Raw genomic sequence first — 8,439 nt, 5'->3', positions numbered from 1 at the left:
ATTAACTCAGATAAATGGTGGTGGGAAAGAATAAATCAAAGACATAATGCTGTATAATGATGGACCAACTGAAATATGCATTCATTATTCAGTGATCATTCAAATGTGCTTGGGGAAAAAAGATTAGTGTAATTTTCATTCAAAGGCACCTCCTTGATAAAAATTTTATATATATAAACAGTTTGCATCATTTGTATTCACTGACTTATTTCATATTTGGGTTATGCTAAAAAACTAATGAAATTGCATTTAATCAAGCAAAAATAAAACACACAATAAGTGCTTATCATTACCTTGAATATCATAAGAAGAAAAAACCTTCAACAGGAAAATTTTAATTTAAAATTGGTAGATTTACTGGAGCAGCAGGGAGGAAAAAACATCCTTTTAGTAGAAAGAAACCTCCATCAAAACTGAAGACAGACATAGGCCTTGATCACTTAGGGATTGAGGGAAAATAAAAGAGAAAAAAAAACAGATCATAGAGAGGACAAAACACGTAGTATGTGAGAAAGAAGATAAAATTCAATTTCATGGCTGCAGTGTAAATATATATAAAAAAAAAACACCCAGCACGCCCCTGCGGGCGGTTTATCCTTCAAGCTCGGGTCCTCTACCAGAGGCCTGGGAGCTTGAGGGTCCTGCGCAGTATCTTAGCTGTTCCCAGGACTGCGCTCTTCTGGACAGAGATCTCCGATGTTATTCCCGGGATCTGCTGGAGCCACTCGCCTAGCTTGGGAGTCACCGCACCTAGTGCTCCGATTACCACGGGGACCACCGTTACCTTCACCCTCCACATCCTCTCGAGCTCTTCTCTGAGCCCTTGGTATTTCTCCAGCTTCTCGTGTTCCTTCTTCCTGATATTGCTGTCATTCGGAACCGCTACATCGATCACTACGGCCGTCTTCTTCTGTTTGTCTACCACCACTATGTCCGGTTGGTTAGCCACCACCATTTTGTCCGTCTGTATCTGGAAGTCCCACAGGATCTTAGCTCGGTCATTCTCCACCACCCTTGGGGGCATCTCCCATTTTGACCTCGGGACTTCCAGGTTATACTCGGCACAGATGTTCCTGTACACTATGCCGGCCACTTGGTTATGGCGTTCCATGTATGCCTTGCCTGCTAGCATCTTGCACCCTGCTGTTATGTGCTGGATTGTCTCTGCTGGATTGCAGAGACAATCCAGCACATATATATATATATATATATATATATATATATATATATATATATATATATATATATATAGCACTAATCATGGCAGCACAAGAACAAGCTCTGAGTACAAGATCCATAGAGGCTGGGGTCTATCACACCAGGCAAGACCCCAGGTGCAGGCTGTGTAAAGATGCCCCAGAGACAATCCAGCACATAACAGCAGGGTGCAAGATGCTAGCAGGCAAGGCATACATGGAACGCCATAACCAAGTGGCCGGCATAGTGTACAGGAACATCTGTGCCGAGTATAACCTGGAAGTCCCGAGGTCAAAATGGGAGATGCCCCCAAGGGTGGTGGAGAATGACCGAGCTAAGATCCTGTGGGACTTCCAGATACAGACGGACAAAATGGTGGTGGCTAACCAACTGGACATAGTGGTGGTAGACAAACAGAAGAAGACGGCCGTAGTGATCGATGTAGCGGTTCCGAATGACAGCAATATCAGGAAGAAGGAACACGAGAAGCTGGAGAAATACCAAGGGCTCAGAGAAGAGCTCGAGAGGATGTGGAGGGTGAAGGTAACGGTGGTCCCCGTGGTAATCGGAGCACTAGGTGCGGTGACTCCCAAGCTAGGCGAGTGGCTCCAGCAGATCCCGGGAACAACATCGGAGATCTCTGTCCAGAAGAGCGCAGTCCTGGGAACAGCTAAGATACTGCGCAGGACCCTCAAGCTCCCAGGCCTCTGGTAGAGGACCCGAGCTTGAAGGATAAACCGCCCGCAGGGGCGTGCTGGGTGTTTTATATATATATATATATATATATATATATATATATATATATATATACACAGTGGGGCAAAAAAGTATTTAGTCAGCCACCGATTGTGCAAGTTCCCCCACCTAAAATGATGACAGAGGTCAGTAATTTGCACCAGAGGTACACTTCAACTGTGAGAGACAGAATGTGAAAAAAAAATCCATGAATCCACATGGTAGGATTTGTAAAGAATTTATTCGTAAATCAGGGTGGAAAATAAGTATTTGGTCAATAACAAAAATACAACTCAATACTTTGTAACATAACCTTTGTTGGCAATAACAGAGGTCAAACGTTTACTATAGGTCTTTACCAGGTTTGCACACACAGTAGCTGGTATTTTGGCCCATTCCTCCATGCAGATCTTCTCGAGAGCAGTGATGTTTTGGGGCTGTCGCCGAGCAACACGGACTTTCAACTCCCGCCACAGATTTTCTATGGGGTTGAGGTCTGGAGACTGGCTAGGCCACTCCAGGACTTTCAAATGCTTCTTACGGAGCCACTCCTTTGTTGCCCGGGCGGTGTGTTTTGGATCATTGTCATGTTGGAAGACCCAGCCTCGTTTCATCTTCAAAGTTCTCACTGATGGAAGGAGGTTTTGGCTCAAAATCTCACGATACATGGCCCCATTCATTCTGTCCTTAACACGGATCAGTCGTCCTGTCCCCTTGGCAGAAAAACAGCCCCATAGCAATATGTTTCCACCCCCATGCTTCACAGTAGGTATGGTGTTCTTGGGATGCAACTCAGTATTCTTCTTCCTCCAAACACGACGAGTTGAGTTTATACCAAAAAGTTCTACTTTGGTTTCATCTGACCACATGACATTCTCCCAATCCTCTGCTGTATCATCCATGTGCTCTCTGGCAAACTTCAGACGGGCCTGGACATGCACTGGCTTCAGCAGCGGAACACGTCTGGCACTGCGGGATTTGATTCCCTGCCGTTGTAGTGTGTTACTGATGGTGACCTTTGTTACTTTGGTCCCAGCTCTCTGCAGGTCATTCACCAGGTCCCCCCGTGTGGTTCTGGGATCTTTGCTCACCGTTCTCATGATCATTTTGACCCCACGGGATGAGATCTTGCGTGGAGCCCCAGATCGAGGGAGATTATCAGTGGTCTTGTATGTCTTCCATTTTCTGATGATTGCTCCCACAGTTGATTTTTTCACACCAAGCTGCTTGCCTATTGTAGATTCACTCTTCCCAGTCTGGTGCAGGTCTACAATACTTTTCCTGGTGTCCTTCGAAAGCTCTTTGGTCTTGGCCATGGCGGAGTTTGGAGTCTGACTGTTTGAGGCTGTGGACAGGTGTCTTTTATACAGATGATGAGTTCAAGCAGGTGCCATTCATACAGGTAACGAGTGGGGGACAGAAAAGCTTCTTACAGAAGACGTTACAGGTCTGTGAGAGCCAGAGATTTTCCTTGTTTGAGGTGACCAAATACTTATTTTCCACCCTAATTTACGAATAAATTCTTTACAAATCCTACCAAGTGGATTCATGGATTTTTTTTTCACATTCTGTCTCTCACAGTTGAAGTGTACCTCTGGTGCAAATTACTGACCTCTGTCATCATTTTAAGTGGGGGAACTTGCACAATCGGTGGCTGACTAAATACTTTTTTGCCCCACTGTATATATGGGGAATAAAAACGGGGTAGTGGAGGAGTAATATATAGTGACTTATCCAGCCCTAAATATAATGATTATTAAAATGGAAAGCAAACTGAGAGCTGGTTCTATAGGACAGTGTCTGATTAGCTATGCCTCCCATTCTACTTAAACCTACAATCTGAGACTGAAACGTTCTATTAGGGTAATATAATACTAGGAGGTCTTTAAGATGTGATGGGGCCTGATTATTGTAAGATGGATTTTATATTCTATTTAGGATTTAACAGACAGCCAGGGAAGATAAACTAATATGGGAGAATATGATCTTTCTCCCGTCTGTTACCACTCTCACAGCAGTATTTCTGGATAAGTAAAAGCTTTTCAGGGAGCTTTCAGAACTGCCTGATAACAAAGAATTGCAATAGTCCAGCCTAGATGTAATGTGTGTGAATTAGCTTTTCAATATAACTGTTAGAAAGAGCGTTTCTGATCAAATGGTCCTACATACTTGTTTAGTATATGTGCTGAAGGACATATGCTAATCACAAAAACCCACCAAGAATTCTCACAGTGTTACTGGAGGCCAATGCGATGTCATCCAGAGTAAGTTAGGTACCATGTTTTGAAAATTTGTTTAGGGCCAATTATAATACCCTCAGTTATGTCTAAATTCAGAAACAGGAAATTACAGGTCATCCAGCCATTCATGTCTTTAACACATCCCTGTAATTGTAGTAATCAATTTGTGTAATCTGGCATCAAAGATGATTACATAATTTGGTATCATCTGTATGTGAATGAAAAAGTATAAAGTGTTTTCTAATAACATTACTGAAGAGAAGCATGTATAATGTAAGAAGTATTGGTCCTAGTACAGAACCCTGTGGAACTCCATAACTAACTAATGTGTGAAGAAGGCTTCCCAAACTTGATCAACTAAATAAATATAACTGAGACTGTTTTAAGTGCATTTAATTCTTCTAGAACAGCATTACTTGGAAACTTACTAGGAAACTTTATACATTTACTGCGCTTTATCACTTAATTTGACTATCTCAAGGAATTAAAAGCTCTCACCTAGCTGTAACATTAAAGTAGTGTTTATGTGTTGATAGTTATCATATTATTTTGACTCATTGTGCATAAATGGTTTATTTTTTGTAGTTTGTAGATTATATGCACATACTGAAAATGGCCCTGCAGGTGAAAACCACCTAAAAAGTAAACAAAAACAGAAATGTTACTTTAATAGTAATATGTGTTTTATCACATCAACATTCAATGCTGTCATATTAAGCATGTCATATTTTGATTCTGTATATCAAAGAGGAAGAGTTGGGTGTATAAATTGTTATACACTCATGGCCATGACCCCCCTTTTGAATCCAAAATATTTACAATTTGGTGGAAAGATTCCTCTGAGATTTTGGACCATGTTGAGATGATAACATCACACATTTGGTGCAGATTTGTTAGAACAAACATCCATGTGAATCTCCCATTCTATTGCATCTCAATGATGACCCTGAGTACCCTGTGGTTATAAAGGGATGGGAATGTTCATTAGGAATACTCAGGTTGGTTGTGGTGTTTAAACCGTACTCAATTGGTATAAGGGTGCCAATCTGTGCCAATAAGATTACACCAGTAAACACCATCACTGTCACCCTGAACTGTTGATACAATGCATAATCGATCCATGTTTTCATGTTTACATCAAATTTTGACCCTGAATGTGGCAGCGGAAATCAAAATTCATCAAACCAGGCCACATTTTTTCAGCCTTCTAATGTTTAATTTTGGTAAGACCCTGCGAACCGTAACCTCAGTTCTTCGTTCTTAGGTGACAGGCGCAGCACCTGGTGTGGTCTTCTGCTGCTGTAGCCCATCTGCTTTAAGGTTTGACGTGCTGTGCATTCAGAGATGATCTTCTGCATACCTTGACTTCAACAAGTGTCTTTCTTTCTTTGGTTACCGTCGCCTTCCTGTCAGCTTTTAGCAATCTGACCATTCTCCTCAAACCTCTGGTATACAAGGTATTTTTTAAATTACCACTCTCTAGATATTTTCTCGTATGGGCCATTCTCTGTAAACCCCAGAGATGTCAGGCCACTGTGTGTGGCACCAGAAACCATGCCACATAGTATGTCATTTAAATCACCTTTCTTCCCCTTTCTGGTGCTTGGTTTGAACTTAAACTGGTTATTTTCATTACTTTTACAAGTTTAAATGTGAGTGTATACATTTGGGTTTTTAATATTTTACAGACATATCAAGTCATCTAAAAGTAATCTAAAAAGCAAATAGTTATTGCTAAGAAGCACTGTTTTTGTATTGAATTGTAGTGGAGTACAAAACAAGTATATCAGCACTGTATCTAGTTACAGTGATTAAGAAAGGTTTCCACTATGATTATCCTTTAATAAAACTCAATTTCCACAGTATGTACTCAGTGAAAAGGGAACTTTATTACGAAAGTAAAGCAAACAAAGATATGCAGCTGTATTACTTCCAGCTTCATTGCTTTTTTAAACCCCCAAAAGAGACATTTTCACAAATCTTACCAGTCCTAGACAGTAAGGCTTCTAAAGTTTGACTGTAGACTGTAGTCCTTTTTGTACCAATTTAGATTTCATTTTGAATCATTGTCATGTCTGTCTCAAATAGCATTTTTATGCAACCACAAAGGCAGAAGTGAAAGTAGGACGTGACTCCACGAGCCCCATATATCTGCATGTTTTTCTTTTGCGTAGGGAAACACAGCGAGAAGCTCTCGGTTGGAGCACCATGATCACACATCCACATTGACCAGATGCTCATGCATAGTCAATGAGTACAAAAATCGCTGCTTCTCTACACTGTTAACTTCATGAACTGGATGATCATGTGAAATAAGAGATCATCTGGGATGTGGTGGTACAGCTCAACTGCGTTTTGGCCTCTTGACACAAATACAGCCATTTACATGCATGAACTATTAATAAATCTGCACCTTGGGGCTACTACTGCTTTGAAAGTATAATGTTAACTGGGAGTTTCTTGTACTATCCAGATGATTCAAACTCCACTAAAATGCACAAATAAACTGACTCGGTTTTGAAAAAGAAAGAAAAAATACCACAAGTAAAAAACCTATATATAGACATATATAATGTAATTCAGAATTTCATGAAAATATCAAAGACAAAACCTTACAATTCCAAAATATTTTGCACAACAGAAATTATGCCTGAATAGCAATGAGGAAATCAAGCAGATTTTTTAAAACATTTCCTTTTGATCAATATAAGGCATCATTTATTTGTGCTGCCATCTGTATAATGTGCCCACAGGCTCACTCTGGGCAGCATAGGTAAATAGTGCTCAGCTCTCCCTTGCAGAATCTCAATTGCTTTTCTTTCTTTACTTTTTCCATGACTCACAATTCGAGTGCATTTTATTGCCATGGTGTCCTATCTACTGTGATTCCAGAAGAGGGAAGGAAGAAAATTTACTTGTTTCTGTAACTCAAGAAAGCGTCCACCTGAAAAATGACTGTCTCAAGGTAATTTTTCCCTTGAAGGTTTCCCCTTCACTACACACTACAGAAATGTAATTTCATAGGTCTCTATTCATCAGACTTATGCTGTAAGGAACCACATGAATAGAATGACTCCACGTCAAGTTAATGCACCATTTTGCTGATAAGTCAAACTGTTATAGAGAAGAGGCAAATGAATACATATTTTTAGTTGTTTAGTTTTTCAGTTGTAATTATTTAAAATGAAATTTGTCTTTAAGAATATTATTTTTTGGAAAGTCTGTAAAACTTCAAATCACTGGTTTTTCTCAGTAACATTAAAGCTGCTATTATCAGTGGAAAATAGCAGCTTTGGTTATTTTTACGTAATTATTTGAAATTAGGAAAGGAAATAATCTGCCTTGATGAGACTATATGATTGCAGCTTGATTACATTTGATTCTAATGCGTCAGGTTTTCTATTCAAACTCTTTAAAACTGTGAATGAAAGTGTGCAGATACAGTAATGTTTCAAATCATTGAGAAGTGATAAGAAAAAACACAAAGACTGAAATCTCTTGTATTTAATGACCAGGACTGTGAAAACATCAGATCTGAAGGGACCACTTTACTGAGAAAATGAGGAATAGGCAAGATTTTGCCTTAATATCCTCAGATAATATCCAACGGCGACTCACATACTTGAAATGTGCAATTCCCTTGTATTCTTCCATCCATCCATCCATTCGCTTCCGCTTATCCTTTTAAGGGTCACGGGGGGCGCTGGAGCCTATCCCAGCTGTCACAGGGCGAAAGGCAGGGTACACCCTGGACAGGTCGCCAGTCTGTCGCAGGGCCAACACACAGAGACAGACAACCATTCGCACTCACATTCACTCCTAGTGGCAATATGGATTATCCAATTAACCTATCCCCACAAGCTGCATGTCTTTGGATGGTGGGAGGAAGCCGGAATACCCGGCTTCCTCCCACCGGAAGGAAAACACGGGGGGAACATGCAAACTCCACACAGAAAGACCCCAGCCTGATGGTGGAATTGAACTCAGGACCTTCTTGCTGTGCGGCAACAGTGCTAACCACCATGCTGCCCATGTATTCGTATTCCTATTTATTCTATTTATCCCTTTTGTATACTCTGTATTTATAGATGTGTATATATGGTATATTTCTGCTCACATTCTGTATATTCTGTCGGTGCTGTGCTATTGGAAACCGAATTTCCCGGAGGAACCCACCCGAGGGATTAATAAAGTTTCATCTAAACTAATCTAAGATTTTGATATAAACCCTTTTTTGATATAAAACCTCTTGGAGTCTGCAAAAGAC

The sequence above is a fragment of the Aulonocara stuartgranti genome, assembly GCF_965226115.1.
Source record: "Aulonocara stuartgranti genome assembly, chromosome: 8".
Classification (NCBI taxonomy): Eukaryota; Metazoa; Chordata; class Actinopteri; order Cichliformes; family Cichlidae; genus Aulonocara; species Aulonocara stuartgranti.
Note: the sequence above shows the minus strand (reverse complement) of the source record.